Below are 17,992 nucleotides of genomic sequence, written 5' to 3' on the forward strand. Positions count from 1 at the left end.
GCAGACACTTCATGATTCCTCTAGTGCTATGAGATGCTGTCTGCTGACAATGTGCTTAGATTATCAGGGTAAAGATTTATATACAATTTAATTTACCTTCTGAACATTGTGGTAGTATCTGACACATTGAAAGAGAGATGAGACAGATCAGAGATGAAATTATGAGATCCATGAGATGCATATTACACACAATGACACAGCTGTGCTACATCTCTTTTCTCACACTATCAGATCTGATGTTCCTCCTTCCCCTGTATAAAGAACTTATCTGCCTGTCGTTTGTAGCTCTCCTCTCGCTGATGCTGTTGTTTGCCGGAAGGAAGTGAGTGGGTGTTTATCAGTGAAAGCTCCGTCCTGGAGAGCAGAGAAGAGCTAATCTCCACAGCCTCTGGCAAGATGGCTGCCGTCCCTAAAGTCAGAAGATACAGGGCCAGAAACCAGGGGCAACTGAAATTGTGTACACCAGGACAGATAGAAACAGGCTGGAATTATATCTGTGAAATACTGTATTTTTGTTAATAACATTGAATTAGAGAATGGGTTATTTTGTTATCCTGAGTATGTTTAAGAAACTTGTCTTTGTGTGAATACACCTTTAAGGACACTCGACTTATAGACAACCCCTCGTTACAGACAGACCTCTCCGCCCACTGTGACCTCTGGTGTATAACATATGTACAGGCGGTCCCCTACTTAAGGACACCCGACTTACAGACAACCCATAGTTACAGACAGACCCCTCTGCCCACTGTGACCTCTGGTGAAGCTCTCTGGATGCTTTAAAATAGTCCCAGACTGCAATAATCAGCTTAAAATTGTCTGCAATGAAGCTTTATTGATAATTCTTGGTCCTATTACAGCAAAAAAATTTGAAACTCCAATTGTCACTGGGGCAACAAAAAAAAATTGTCGGGAACTACAATGATAAAATATACAGTTTCGACTTACATACAAATTCAACTTAAGAACAAACCTACAGTCCCTATCTTGTATGTAACCCGGGGACTGCCTGTATGTGTAGAAGATATGTATGTGTATAATATATGTATATGTATAAGATAAGTGTCTGTGTAAAATATGTATGATTGTATGACATTTATACTTATATGTTTGCTCTAAACTTAATAATTTCTACAGAATATTGTTATTTATATTGGAAAAGGTCTCAACTGCTACATGGATACTCAATACATGAACTTGAACGAGAAGAACTCAATGAAAACTGAGTTGCCTGCTAAAAACAACTATTCATGAAACAGCAAGAAATGTGCCCCTTATGTATCGTGCAATGATGATACTGATGTGCGGACATAGAATGTTGTTAATGTACCTGTTAAGTGGAGAATTGAGAAATCTAATGCTTTGTTGCCTCTGCAGTAACCAGTAGCATAGAAACGGCGCCTTCAATGGGTTTTCTCTCATTTTTTCCATTTATGAGGCACATGTGGTCTTTTATATTCATAGTTATAAACTCTACCCTAAATAATTCCCATTGTTTTTGTAATAAAATCATTTTCCTATCTTATACTAACAATCCCGTGGCTTTCCTAAGTGATATCATGGAATTCTTAACCTGGCTTAAACTGATTTTTATCTGTTGTGTTATTCTATCCCAGACTATTAGGGTCTTTCTGGAGGCTGTGCACCATTTAAAAAGGTCAGCAAAGTTTAAAGTGGAGGGGGTGGCCACCAAGAATGTAAGGGGTGAACTTCACAAAGGTAACAAAAACAAAATAACTATTATTTAGCGCAATTTGGCCTCAATCTGTAGGCTGCATTTTATTCTACAAATATTTGGTTTGATTTACAACTGACATAATAATAAGTCAATACGCAAATTGCTTTCCCAGAGATTGGGATCTGTAGCAGGAGCATCCTTTAAGGGGTTAATACTCGAGTAACTCCTGGAAGTCCACATACTTGGTTAAAGCATACCATGTGCCTTAATACTTTTGTTTGCTGACCCTCGCTCACCTTGCTAAAAATTACAGGCAAGTCACGTTTGGTATCTGCAAAAGGATTGCCAGAACAAAACAAGAGAAAGACAGAGAGAATGGGAGGGAAACCAAAGACATTTTACCGGCAGGGAGAGGTAGCAGGGAGGATAATCCTTTAAAGAAAATATGTCCTGGTCATGGATAGATAAAGGAATAAATATGTTTTTAGGAAGAAATCCCAGGGCGATCATCTAAATCTTAATCATAGATGTATGAGATGGAAAATGAAGAATGTGGAGCAATATCTGTCTCCTCTAATCCAGTTACTAAACCATTTGCTGTCTAAACTACTATTAACAACATATGGATTATTTCTCCTTCACTACTTTTGTATATTTTTTAGTATTAAACCTTTTAGGAAAGCCGCACCCTAAGTATAGAATAACACGGCATCATCTGTATGACCAACATCAATTACAATGCATTTACTGCATTTGACATACAGAGGGATACAGATGGGGAAGATCTGAGATTGGGATTTGGCAACTTTTATTTTCACTTCATTTTGCATAGGACTGCAGGTAAACCCTCTGAGATTGGTAAAAAGGCTTGGTCCAAGTTTTAATGTTGTCCCTTTTCCACAACTTTAGCTGATTTGTAGGGCCTGACCATTGGAGCCCACATAAATAATCAGAATGACAGTCTGGTGTCCCAAGTCGTTCTTATGTACAACAATTTCACTGTCTATGAAACTTCTGGAGATTGCTGCGTTCTCATGGTCGGTGGGGGGTCCCAGAATTGGACCCCTACTGATCAACTTGTGATCCCATATCATGTTAGATTTCCTTTGCTCTCACAGGAGATAAGTACTGCCAGAGGTATCAGATAGTAGCTTACTCAACTCTCCCAAATTGAAACATGTACATATTTGGAAAAATGAGTTGTGAAGTGGCAGCTATTATGGTATATTCATAGCCAGTCTGTAGCATTTATGTAGTATACATATTTGTACCATTGCTGTGCCAAAATGTATATATATATATATGGTGTGTGTGTGTATACACTGCTCCAAAAAACAAAGGTAACTGTCAAAACTAACTTATAGGTTCTTGTTGCAGAGTTCTGGGCGTGTGATCCACGCCATGTAATTAAGACTTTGCCTGTGGCTGTTCATCTGTCTTTTTCTTTCTTTGTCTGAACTTTCTTTCTTTGTCTTAATGGTAACTATAAAATATTACATTATGGATCTCAATAAAACATAAAGATTATCAATGAAAATCAAAATGAATACCGTATATACTCGAGTATAAGCCGACCCGAGTATAAGCCGAGACCCCTCATTTTACCACCAAAAACTGGAAAAACCTATTGACTCGAGTATAAGCTGAGGGTGTAGTATACAGCCAGCCAGCCCCCTGTAGTATACAGCCAGCCTGCCCCCTGTAGTATACAGCCAGCCTTCCCCCTGTAGTATACAGCCAGCCTGCCCCCTGTAGTATACAGCCTGCCTTCCCCCTGTAGTATACAGCCAGCCTGCCTCCTGTAGTATACAGCCAGCCTGCCCCAAGTAGTATACAGCCTGCCCCAAGTAGTATACAGCCTGCCCAAGTAGTATACAGCCTGCCCCCATGTAGTATACAGCCTGCCCCCATGTAGTATACAGCCTGCCCCCATGTAGTATACAGCCTGCCCCCAAGTAGTATACAGCCTGCCCCCAAGTAGTATACAGCCTGCCCCAAGTAGTATACAGCCTGCCCCCATGTAGTATACAGCCTGCCCCCATGTAGTATACAGCCTGCCCCCAAGTAGTATACAGCCTGCCCACAAGTAGTATACAGCCTGCCCCAAGTAGTATACAGCCTGCCCCAAGTAGTATCCGGCCAGCCCCCAGTATGCCAAGCGAATAAAAAAACCAAACTTAATACTCACCCTCCGACGATACTCACCTTTGATGCTCGGCGCGGCTCCCGGTCCTCGGCAGTGGCTCCCGGTCCTCGCGGCGGCTTCCGAACCCTGGCGGCAGCTCCTCTCTTCTTTCTTCACTGGCGGCTCCCGGTCTCTTTGCTTACTTGCTAGCGGGCGCTCACTATGATGCGGCAGTGTCGCCGCTGATGACGTCATCATAGTGTGCGCCCGTTGGCAGATCGCAAGTAAGCAAAGAGACCGGGAGCCACCAGTGAAGAAAGAAGAGAGGAGCGGAGCCGCTGCCGAGAATCGGGAGCTGCCGCCGAGGATCCGGACACCGGAGGGTGAGTATTATAATTTTTTTTTTTAGTTGACTCGTGTATAAGCGATTTTTGTGCTGAAAATCTCGGCTTATACACGAGTATATACGGTATCTCTTGGAGTGGAAAATGTAATATTATACTGATCCAACTTCAGAAGCAATGAGTCAACACAAGTAATTGAGGCCCAGTAGTGTATGCGGCTTCCATGTGCCTGCATGACCTGCCCCTGCCTGGGCATGATCCTGATGAGGAAATTGATGTTCTCCTATGGGATTTCCTCCCAGACCTGGATAAAATTATCAGTCAACTCCAGGACAGTCTGTATTGCAACGTGACATTGGTGGGTGGAACATAATGCCCAAGATATGCTCAATTGGATTCAGGTCTGGGGAATGTCTAGGCTAGTCCTTAGGATCAATGGGGCATATTTATCAGGACCTCAGCGTCACACCTGAAATAATCGCAAATGCTACTATTTTGCCCTCTCCCCCACCTTCACGCCAGTATGGCGTGAGGGGGGGGGCGCGGCCGGCCGAGTGGAGGGCGCAGCCGGGAGTGTGCTGGCGCGGGATGTTACTGTCCCCGCTCCGGCGCACTCACTGCTGCTGGCCACCTTGAAGTTACTATACTTACATATATAACCCCACATCCTCCAAGTCGGTTTCCTATTTTTCTCACTATAGCCCCGATCCTCTAGTCCTCTAGATCTGTCTGTTTAACCCTTGTAATAAGGACTGACCATGTAATAATTGGATGGGGCACTTCTAAAGCAAACATATTAGCTTTATAATGTCGGTGTAGAAACATGGATTTCATTAGAACATGGGGAAATCATTAGAAAACTGCTTTGTAAGATCAGCGGCAGTCTGTTAACAAATTGTAAGGCATTGGGGCAAATTTACTTACCCGGCCCATTCGCGATCCAGCGGCGCGTTCTCTGCGCTGGATTCGGGTCCGGCCGGGATTTAAGAAGGTAGTTCCTCCGCCGTCCACCAGGTGGCGCTGCTGCGCTGAAAGTCATCTCATCGCGCCGGAATGCACCACCTCGGACCAGGTGAAGGTAAGCACTCCCCAAGCAACACTTTTTCGGTTTTTAAATGCGGCGGTTTTTCCGAATACGTCGGGTTTTCGTTCGGCCACGCCCCCCGATTTCCGTCGCGCGCATGCCGGCGCCGATGCGCCACAATCCGATCGCGTGCGCCACAATCCCGGGGCAATTCAGGTACAATCGGCGCAAATCGGAAATATTTGGGTAACACGTCGGGAAAACGCGAATCGGCCCCTTAGTAAATGACCCCCCATTGTATCTGTTAGTATGGAAAATTCCTGGTGAAGCATTACAAAAAAATAAAATATGTGGGGAGACTGTTTGTTATTTTTTGTTGTGTGATGGACTGAAATAGATGTGTTGCTTGTAGAGGACATGGCTCTGATTCTGATGTGAACCATATTGTCCTGGAGTTACTCTAACAAATTTGTGATGTCATCAGACGACGAAACATTTGGTGTTTTAACTTTTGAGTGTCCCATTGTATGACTGACTGTATTTTTATTTGTATGTTTACCTTTTCGGTTGAGCATCTTGCACAAGACTGTGAATCATTCTACATCAGTCACTTATAATACAATAATAATTTTCTTTGGAATTCTAAATATACATTAACAAGCAGAAACAGATGAAAGGAAATCTACCATTTGTTTTCATGCATTGTGAACCAAACATACCTTGAGAATACTGTAGCGAAACAGATACAGAAACATATCTTGTTTAATCCCTGATCCGAATGGTTTTGCTCAAAAAACAATTATAAAATTCAGGACCTTGGGAAAACTTGATTGCATGCTGGCTGCTGTATGTAAACACATTACACAGAGCTTCCTGAACTGCTCAGACAGGACTAATCAACCTGAGATGAATGACTCATGCACAATAGCTGGGAGATGGTGCAGTGACTGATTACTTCTGCCTGTCAGGGACATCACAGTGATTACATCATTCTCTGAAGCAGAGCATAATTAAAGTAAGAGGAGAACCTGGGCCTCATTATCATAATTGTATAATTGTTTTTCAGCAAAACCACTAAATTCAGGGATTAAACAAGATATGTTTCTGTATCAGTGTAGCTACAGCATTCTCAAGGCATGTTTGGTACACAAAGCATGAAAACAAATGGTAGATTTCCTTTAAGAATAGAACCCATTCACATCTGTGACGCAGTTACTGTGAAAACCAAAGCCATGATGCCTGATGTGTCATGTGACCAACATCATCACCACCTGATGAATGAGCGATAATGATTTTTGAGAGTGATGTGAGACAGTGTCCTGCTTGACAGGTGAGCTAGAAAGAGTGAGATATAATCTGTGACCTCTCTTGATGGTTTCAAATCTCATATAAGATTAGTGATTGGGGACAATCTAGGACACTCTATTTTACTTGAATGTTTCTAAACACAGCTAGAAAAGCCACTAGACCAAGAGAAAAGGTCTCAAATCACTGTTGATTACACAGGCATCTTAGGCCAATATAATCTCCACACAGACCCCACAATATGTTTACTTCACACTGCCTTTAAGAACTTCTCAGTTAGCCACTAACTCACAATTTACCTTACAGTTCAAACCATTGCAAACCAATGTATGTACTACCGATCCTGGCCCTAAAGTCAAGATCTCTTCCTACCAGACTCCTCCTTTCATGTCATACGATAAAGGCCACCACACCTCTGGGCCCTTTTCCGCCAAAAAGCAAAAGTCCAATAAACCTTTTTTTGCCAAGAATCATAGCAATCATCAATCTGTTCTTTCTAGGCTAAAGCTCTATAAAACCTGCCATCAGGTGCATTTAGATGGCCAGTTGCTTGTCTGGACCGGATCCTGGGCACCAAGTTAGATGAGATGGACAGATTCTTCCTCACACTTCGCCTCTACAGTTCTGCCTGGCCTGCATGTCAGGAAAATGGTCCAATCACATTCTGAACCAGGACTCTCACATAAGGTTTGCCTGCCATTTTACATGTGCTGGCTAAAAGTCCTTTTTGGAGTTTGCTGGCGTTTATCTTCTTTATTTTGGCTTCCTTGACCCTTTGCCTCCTTTCTGAACATCCGTTTTGCCTATAAATTCTGTAATGCATTGTCCTCTTGGTTTTTACTCACCTCTTCTTTGTTAGCATTGTCCAGTCTTTGTCTCCTTATTTGGTGCAGGAAGGGAACATCAACCATTTGTCAGCTGCTGCTCAGGGTACACTGGTCAGTATAACAGGTGCTCCCATGACCCTTGTGCCCCGCCAGCGCAGCGTCCTCACCACTTACCTGTCCCCATTACCGTTCTGTCTCCCGCGGCTGTGTGCACGTGTCCCCAATTCCTAATGTGCGCACCCAAAGCTCGCGAAGATTTAAAGGGCCAGCGCACCGCTGATTGGTGCTGGTCATTCCAGGAAATAGTTAAAAGCTTGCCTCTCCCAGCATTCTCTGCCGGATCTTTGTGTTATATGCCTCTGAGAAAGCTTGTATTGTTGCCCTGTGCCTGTTTATTGATTTCCTGTTGTGACCTTGGACCTGTTCCTGTTTACGCTCCTCCGCTACCAGCCCTGACCTTCTGCTCTGCCTCTGACGTTGATTCTGTGCCGCCTTCCCTGACCTCCTGCCTGTCCCCCGCCTCAAACCTGCCTTCCGTTTTTGTACCTCACCTTGGCTGCCAACGTGCACAAGTCACACCTGAGGAAGAACCTGGTGGTACCATGCTGCAATAAGTCCAACCCGCTTTGCGGCGGGCTCTGGTCAAAACCAGGTATCACTTAGACTCCTGTCCCAGGTGTCGGCTTACGTTATCAACCGTGGTGGTCCAGTGGGTTCACTATCCCTGGAGCCTGACAGCCAATTAGATAGAAACAGTTGAGAAGGGGGTTTAGCCTTAGGCCTCAAAACCTTTGTCTGTCCTTTCAGTCCACCCTAGCCTTTCCCTTACTGTGTTACACTTAGGATAAGATAAAATAAATTATACAATATATTTACAAAGTTACTTTTGTATGTAGATTGCAATTATATATGAGCTATAAAACAGTCCTCAGTGGTAGACTTTCCCTAATAAATAACTAAGTGCCTACAAAACTTTAAATTTATGTAGAACAACTAATTTCTAGGCCACAAATCTAATCCACGAGGCGCCAACAGATGTCTTCGACTCAATTTCAAATTCATCAACATGGTCAAAACAAAAATATAGAGAAATTAGTGTGGGAGAATCCAATCTGGAATGCAGAAGATGTCTGTGGTATGTATTAGTATGAGACTTGCATCCTTCATCCTCGAAAGCGAGTGTCTGATATTGGCAAAAGCCTTAATTCAGGAACCTGGGGCTGATCCCTCAATCAGATTTTTAATAAACAGACATTCTTGGCCACACTATGGAGGTGAAATCTGTAATAAAGTGAGGTTTACAAGTGCGTAATTTCAGAGTTTCGGAAATTAAATCTTGTATCTGATCCCTTCTGGCAATAAAACTGAAATGGTGTTTAATATCTTTTTTGCATCAATACTACTTAAAATTCTTAAGAAAAATGAAGATTAAAAAATGTACAAGGTATGCATATATACAAGATTGGTTGCAAAACTATGAGATTGCATATTCCTCTCCTAAACTATAGAATAGTTTCCCCATTTATATAATTTTGTTTATTTAAAGGTATATATTATGTATCTAAGGAAGTTTTTATTTAAGGATTTGCACCATGTGTGCTTCATATACCAGTTTGCCAAGATTCCTGTTTTCTAATAACTTCCTTTTTTCCATAAATCTCATAAATAATAGTGTTGTTGGACTTCTTGCCTGGGGGTATGAGTAAAGTATTGTGCGTCTATGTTATACGCACAGGAACCCTGCAGGAAACTGTCTGAGAGAGGGAGGAATTGTCACACAATAATTAAGATTTGGCGTCTCCCGATTTTCATCCAGTAATTTTGATCCCTGCTTGTTCAGGTCTGAATCCTATCAATGGGACTTTGCCTTTCTTGAGTCAGAGGCAGAGCAGGTGTTCAAACAATAAAAGTAGAACATCCCCCTCCCCTTTCCTACATCTGCCACACAAAAGCTTCCCTTATGTTTACCAGAAAGAGGAAAAAATGCCCCCTAAAAAACATCCTGTCTCCGGCACCTGACACTAGATTTGTTCCTTTAGTTTTTTTTTCTCACAGTCAATTTGTGTTATTTTTAGGTAATAATAAGATGACAAAGCATCCAAATAAACACAAACTCCTTTCATACTCTATGAATGTCACGGCTATTCTATAACCAACCACAGGGTCAGTTTCCTATGACCTTCATCGTGAACTTGACTGTGACTGTGGATCTAATCTTTGAACTGAGCTGCTCATTTTTTGAATGGATTCTTCACATGGATCTGGCTTCAATCATATTGGATACTAATTTAAATATCCATCTACATTCAGAGCAAACAAAAGTTCTCTGTTTTGGAACCTTTCCGGGACCATTCCCTTTTTATGTTTTCACGTTTAGTTCGTCACTTTCCACATTCTAAAAGCATCATTTTTTTCTTTAATTCTGGGACAAATTTGGGGGGATTTTATCATGTAACAGACCGTCATGCTGCACCGGATATATCTAGATGCTCTGGACTCCTGATATTTGTGGGGAGGGGCGCGATCAGACAATTATATGCTAGGTCCTGCTGGAAATAGGTTATAGCTAGTACATATGTGTGGGGCAGGAACGCCTTGCACCTGCCCAATCCACCGCCAGACATTGCGCTCTTCACTCATCTACATGTACACTTGGCGCGGCGTAGAGTAAGAAGAGAAATAATCGCAATTTGTGCTATTTTATTGCCTTTACGCTAGGAAACTAGTGTACAAACACCGTTTAATAAAAGTGGCACTAGGGGCACTATTTAATACAATGTACTGGAGAGCTGGAGAAAAACTCCCCCCATTGCTGGAATTGACAAAAAATCTACATCTGTGTTATTTTCCTGCAAGTTTTTTAATAGGTTTGACCCATGACACATCCTCTGTACTCTTTGGATCAGTACTACCATAGAAATACCAAAATCAAATACTTAAAAAAAAGTAAAAACAACTTTGCAAAGATAAAAATGTCTTTACATTGCCATTTTTGGCACTTGTAGCTTTTTATACTTTATCACATGGAGCTGGGTGAGTTGTCATTTTTGTAAAGCTGAAACTTTAAGCTGAAGTTTTCATTATTACAGTTTTGGATTTGAACAATATTTTGATCACTTTTCAGTATATTTTCAGTAAATTTTTTATTAATGGTGAAATAGTCAATTAGAACAATTAGACTTTGTTTGCCTGTATCGGCGCTCAACACCGAGTTCAATTAATGATCTTTATATAGCACCATCCTATTCCGTAACGCTTTAAAAATGATAGGGGACATATACAAATATAATATTACATTACAGAGTACAAACAGTCATATGGAACAATAGGAGTGATGGCCCTGATCACAAGAGCTTACAGTCTATTGCAGTTCCTAACAGGTTAATGATGTTGGGCACTTTACTTTAAGCTTCCTGTATTGTGTAGGTAATTTATCAATATACATGTATTAAATGTTCTGCACCACTTTCCTCATATGTAACATAAAGCCACTGGTTCAGAAATGTCTTTTACTTTTTCAGTTGCCATTCCTGTCCATAAAATGGCCACAAATAGAGGGTCATGTGAGCTCTAGCTGTCCGTGAACAATCGGCCTGCCAGGATCTTAATATTGTATTCATCAATACAGAAGAAGTGAGATTGCTCAAGGACAGTAAGCATCACATATCAGTCCATTTTATGGACAGTTATGACATCTGATGAGTTGAAAAGCATTTCTGACCAAGGAGCTTGACTTTTCATTTCAGTAAAGCAGAGCAGGACTTTTAATAGATGTATATTGCTAAATCCTGAACCACATACAGTACAAAAAAACATGAAGTGAAGGGGCCAACCCCGTTAACTGTTGTGATCAGTGCCGTCATCTAAAACAGTGATTTTCGACCTTTTTTGAGCCGCGGCACACTTTTTATACTTAGAAAATCCTGGGGCACACCACCAACCAAAATAGCACAAAATAACACTAAAACAGTCATATTATATACATATAGTTAATAATATAGATTCTAAATTTATTTAACTCACTCAGTAAATGAGTGTGAAACCCCTTCCTCAACAGTTCTCAGTTTCTCCCTGTTTTTAGTATATGATGCTGATTATTATGTGGCTCATATACTGCAAAATAAAGGGGTACTATGAGAAGTACTATGGCCATGAGGCCAGAGTACAAGTGCCAGCTCGTATACTCAGCATATGGGCTGGTACTTGTAGTACTCCAGCGTCATGACTATAGTATTTCTCATTTTACATAGCTGCGCATTGCCGGGAAACAAAACACAGAGGGCCCCATAGTTTGGGGAACTTTCCCCGCGGCACACCCGACCATGTGTCGCGGCACACTAGTGTGCCACGGCACACTGGTTGAAAATCACTGATCTAAAAGGTGAAAGCAAAAGGAAATCTTGATTGGTAGAACAAGTTTTTCTTCCTCTTCCTCTTTAAAAATTCTGATTGGAATAACATTGTATTCAGACCCTGATAAAGACACAGAGTGTCGAAACACATCAGTCTGTGACGCTTGGCTGTTTTATTTTCGTTGTATTGTCCTTCTTTTATATGGATTAATAAAGAAGAAGAAGTTTTATACCGTGGATCATGATGTGCTGGATCAATATTCTTTTGTTCTTCTCTGGATATGTTATCAATATTTTTATCCCAGAAAATCCCTTTAAACACAGATGATAGCTGGGAGTCCTATTACAGACTACATGGTTAGCTGTAGCTGAGAGTGCAAGGGCTTTCAGCAGAATCATATTCTGTTGTTACTACTGTACTACTGTAGTAACATAAAATCTCCATTTACATTCCAGATTTAGTTCCCATGTGATCCTTGTACAAGCCGCTAACTTTTGCTTAATTCTCATCAATTTTCTTAATCATCACATTTTCAGTGTCACATTTTACAAGCTTTTAAATATCTTATATTACAAGTTATTATGACCATCTTATAAAGTGATGACACTTTTAAATGATTCAAGGGAGTCTGAAAGCTAAAGTGGAGATTGGTTTACAAACTGCAGGCAATTTGGCATGAGATCGTGTGTTACCCATTTTCATGTTCCACATTTTGAGGAAATGCTACAGATGTTGAATATTTTTGCAGTCGAAACATATATTGGATGAATATGTACGGTATATGTATGTAAGAGAGGACTTCAGCGTAGACTGAGGCTTTGACCAACACATTGGGGGTCATTTACTAAGGGCCCGAATCGCTATTTTTCATCGGGTTACCCGAATATTACCGATTTTCGCCGTCTTTCCCTGAATTGCCCCAGGTTTTTGGCGCACACGATCGGATTGTGCCGCATTGGCGTAAAAACATGCATGCGACAGAAATCAGGGGCGTGGCCGTCGGAAAACCCGATGGATTTGGAAATTACACGGAAAAAAAAATGTGTCGCTTGACACACACCTGCACCCAGCATAGGATCATGAACTCCGGCGAACTCCAGCGGACTTCAGCGCAGCAGCAACACCTGGTGGACACCGGGCTCACTACCTTAGTGAATCCTGGCCGGACCTGAATCAGCAGCGAGAACCCGCCGCTGGATAGCGACTGGACTAGGTAAGTAAATGTGCCCCATTGACTTATACTGCCATTAATATAGTGTATACCCCACTGATGTTTACCAAGCATCCATATTGATGTGTTATACCAGTTATGTCATACCTTAAAGGGGCTGCCAGGAATCTGTAAAATCCCTTAGGTTTGCAGGCAAAAGTGGAAAAAACATGCTCTAGCTCCCAGTTCCCGGATCGCACCAGCTATTCCAGATTTCGGCACAGCACTCGGCTGCAAGCTCCAGGAGTCATGGAACCAACTTTTTCCAATGAGTTGCATCCTCGGATCAAGGAACATCAATTCTTTTGTTGTCCCCTGGTCCAAGGAAGCCACTCATTGGCTTATGAGATACCCCCTCCCCCGTAGAACATGTCGAACTGTGCCATATTTAGAACCCAGGGACAGATTAAAATTTCCATGGACCATGGGCTGTATGAATATTATAGCCCCTACAAGTCTGGAATTCACTTTGTATATATGGTACTAGAATCAAGCTTCTTGGGGCATGGAGGATACATCCCTTCTACTTGCCTTTAATCGGCAGTTTCAGGACCATTGGAGGACCGACAAAGTTCCTGTTATAGCTCTTGTGTACATGTGTATTGAGAGCAGGAACAGATGTAGGAGGATTTTATGGGTGAAGGTCCTTCTCATTATAAAATTGGTTGGTGGTGTGGGTGGCCCTGAGCCCCTACAAGGCTCGGGTCCCAGGCAAACCACGCATGTAATAATCCACTACTGTTAGCACCTGAGTGAGTATGGGCCCTGTTCACATATAAGAGTGCAATGAGTTGGTACTACATAGGCTCTAAAAAACTACCGGTAGTGAGGTGATGAAGAACAAATTTTATAAAATGTGAGAGTATAATAGCCTGTCCGATGCAACATAGAAATACCAGTAGTTCATATTAATTAATTCTGCACAGCGGTGATGGACATTTAGCTCCTTGACCTTTGGTCAGCCTAAATTGGGCCTACCAGGGAGAAAGTGCTCTGTGACCAAAAGAAATCATGTGGAACATGCAAGCATTAGCGAACTACTTCCTAAAATACAACTTGTATTGTAAGGAGGAAGAATCCTGTTGCTCTTGCTTGAAGCTAACCAGATACTTGGACTATACTAAAGCACTGTGGCCCTGATTACCTGAGTCCTGGGTTGCACGTTGAGGAGGTTGGAAACTTATAACCACTACATTGTGTGTCCAGCGTACACTTTACTGCTAGAGGACAGAAGAAACGCATGCCGCACCAGATGTAGATAAAAACTTAATTCTTTAATTCCAATTCTTCCAATAAAAATAGTAATGGCAATAAGCATGTGAAACAAAGCTGTAGTTGTGCATCCTGATGGACAAAAAAGTACCAGAAAAAATGTAAGGCAGTATAGCCTACGCGTTTCGGATGCGTCACACGTCCTTACTCATGGCTGGTTTTTGAAATAATGAAACATGGATATATATACTCCCACCATCAACCCACTCCCATGCCCATTTCTGCGTGTATGGGAGGGGAGGAGGGGTCACAATCCTAAAACTGTATGATAAAACCTAAAGCAGAACTGCCATTAACACATTAAGTGTTTACATATTCCAAAAATAGAGATACATACATAGAAGGAACGTCCCTAATTCTCAATGTTAGTTCAATAGTAATTGTATGATACGTACCCTGCTATGTCTACGATCTCCTGGAAGTGTACAACTCCAACCGGAAGTATTCCCCAGCGTTGCCATGTCAACCCGTGGCATCAACGCAACGGAGAAACCCCGTGCCAGAGAATCCTCCGGAAGATACATCATGGGAAAAATAGACGGAAGAGATATAACTAGCACATATGGGTGAGTATAAAGTTATAAAGTTATTAACAGTATTGATATCTGCATGTATGTAAAAGGAACCGTCCCCCTAGGAAGACCTGCCTCCTACAATAAATAAATTCAATAGTGATACATAAGTTCCCTCCTATAATTCATACCCATAGGATAGCTGGTATTTAGGACCAGCGTCCAGTAAGCTTCACGATCAAGTAGTATTTTGTGCCTGTCCCCACCTCGTCTGGGAAGATGAACTTGTTCTATGATGAATGTTTCTAAGGTTGATACCTCCCCCCTATGACGTTCAATAAAGTGTCTTGCTGCCCCCGAAAGAGATTTTCTTTTGTCTATCTGTTGAGGGGCAGTAAGTTTGTGCCAATTCTGGATGTCCCTCAAATGCTCAAGAAATCTCAATTTAAATCTCCTAGTGGTACACCCTACATACATCTAGTCGCACGTTCTACATCCAATAACATAGACAGCATGATCTGAGTTGCAATTGAGATATTGTGTGATGTCATACGTCTGTGTGTTTTCTGAGTTGGAAAATTTCTTTGTCAGTTTTACAAAATTACAGGTTTTACATGGGAATGATCCACATTTATAAAACCCTTTATGGTGTAACCATGACGATCGGTGCCGAGTCCTAGTGCCAAAGTAACTAGGGGATATTTTGTTACCAATTGTAGGTGATTTTTTCGCTATAATTTTAACCCCATCGGATAAAATTTCCGCTAAGCTCTCATCACTTTGTAAAATGGGTAAATATTTCAAAAAATTTTTTTTGATATCTTGAAATTGATTGGAAAATTGAAGGGTAAGACAGGGTGTGTCAAAGGTTGTATCTCTAAGTTTTTGTTTTTCTTTGCGTTTAAGCATGTCAGTGCGATTTTTTCGTGCAATCGTGACCTCAGCTCGATCAAGCATCCATTTAGGATACTTTCTATGACCGAGTCTGTCCCTGATGTCGAGGAGCTCCTGTTTGCAGTTCAACGTATCACTACAGTTTCTTCGAGACCTGGTCATTTCTCCAATGGGGACCCCTTTAACTACATGTATTGGATGTGCACTATGGGCATGTAAGATAGTGTTGCCCGCAGTTTTCTTACGGTGGGTAGAGGTAGAGATTGTCCCTGACTCATCAGCCATTATCTTTAAATCCAAAAATTCCATATACACCTTGTCTGTAGAAAATGTAAATTTAAGATTGTATACATTGTTGTTGATATACTCGACGAAAACACTTTACTGCTATCTTCTGTTCCCACCAGTAACCTGCAACTACAAAGCTGAGTATACATTAGTAGGGTTGGCTCCAGTTTCCTGTTCCCTAATATATTCCTTAGTTTATCATACCAAACACCCCCCTTATGGTTATTTTATAAACAGCCCCCTTATGGGTATTTTATAAACAGCCCCCTTATGGGTATTTTATAAATATGGTTATTTTATATAAAGCCCCCCTCACCCCTTATGGATTCATTAGATACAGCCCCCCCACCCCCATGGATTCCTTAAGTACAGCCTTATGTGGGCCCCCAGCAGATCTGGGTCCCGGCCCTTGCCCATGTATGCCCAGTACTGGCGCCGGCCTTGTCCATTAGAGCATGTTACCACCAAGCCATGTGCTGTTACATGAAACCACCAAGCCAAGTGCCTGTTCTTGCACTCATCAACCTATAGACACAATTTAGGGTATCACTCTTGTAAACAATGTGCTTTGGGTCCGAGTTGGAGTAAAGCTCTGTTCACCTTCAAGGGCCACATACTGAACTCACTCTATTACATGTACAAATAAATAGTGGTTGGGCCTCAGCACCAGACTCAGCACAACTCATTTATGAATGTTTCCTGGTCTGGATTGTTTTTAGCTTGGACATGAGACATAAATGTGTTACACGATGAATTGGGAGTCCATATAGGTGAGGCTGCGGTATTACTACATCTCCCCTAAGAAATTTTCTTGTCTTACAGGTGATGTAGGTCAGGGAGAAGCCATTCCAACCACCGCTGTGTTTTATATTAAGTTCTTGCCTTGATCCAATCCAGTCTTGTTTTCTTGACCTTATTCCATTTGTTTCACAGGACTGATACATCTGCTTAAAACTAAAAATCCCCCAAATAACGGTGAGTCTGGTTCCCCCGTAGATCCTGCCTGCAGATGGGTGGGGGCTACAACCATTGCCAGGGATGTAATAAAATTCTTGTTGATTCAACCTGCAAACTAATACATTCATTTAGATTGTCATCTGCTGCGTCATTTATCATTTTCTGTATTCTTCCAGGGATTTTTCAGGAATGAGATGACCAGCTCTGCAAACGAAGGATATTTATTAGTATTTCTTTTCTTTTTTTATACTTATATTCAAGTGGACAGTTGTAATCCTTCATAAACCCCCTAATAAATCTAGTATGCTTTGGTGAATTAGGTAATATTATTAATGGGAATCATATGTACAGTATGTGAGGGGGATTCTCCCACATTCCTGTATAGACATATGTTACATATGTGACAGTCATTGTATACCTCATCTATTTGTATAGTATAATGGAGTAGACTACTATCGCCTGTACAGCACATACTATACACAGAACAGTCTACTATATGATATGTGAGCAGGACCCAAATTTGTCAGGTAATGAAACACTGTAATCACATAATGGCTCATAGTGGTCTCATAGGACGTCTTTGAAGTCTAATCCAAGGAAAGAGTCTTAATGAACATGTCTACCATACTTTATACCCACTAGAGGATTTCAATCACATGGTCAATCCATCACCACTTAAATTTGGACTAATTATCCTGGGAAAGGGAACCCTCATCATTGTGTTTGTTTTTGTAATATTCATTTTATTCATAGTTGATAAATGTAAATAAAACTGTCATAATTTGGACTAATAGTATCACTTATGCCACTATAGAGATCTCTGTAGAGCATAACTAAACTTGCATGAAACAATACTGCAGATGATAATATATATCAGCCGTCTGTCCTGTATCCAGAGATAAAGGAACCTGATAAATTGCCTGATGACTTAAAGGGGTGTTGTTCTCATTTCAGAAAATTAATGTTATTGTTTGTATAATGAAAAGTTATGCATTTTTTCAAATATACTTTCTCACAGTTATCTAAACTGTTGTTTTATAGAAAGCTTCTATGTTTACTTCCAGTGGACAGAAATCTGACCATGGTCACACAGGTGCACAGCTCGTTATTTCACAGAAAGTAATCAGATCTGTGTTGGCTGCACTGGCTTCCATGCAACACAAATTGGAGGGTGCCGTTGGACGATCCGACTGATTTGGACTG

The sequence above is a fragment of the Engystomops pustulosus genome, chromosome 8 (genome assembly GCF_040894005.1).
Source record: "Engystomops pustulosus chromosome 8, aEngPut4.maternal, whole genome shotgun sequence".
Taxonomy (NCBI): Eukaryota; Metazoa; Chordata; class Amphibia; order Anura; family Leptodactylidae; genus Engystomops; species Engystomops pustulosus.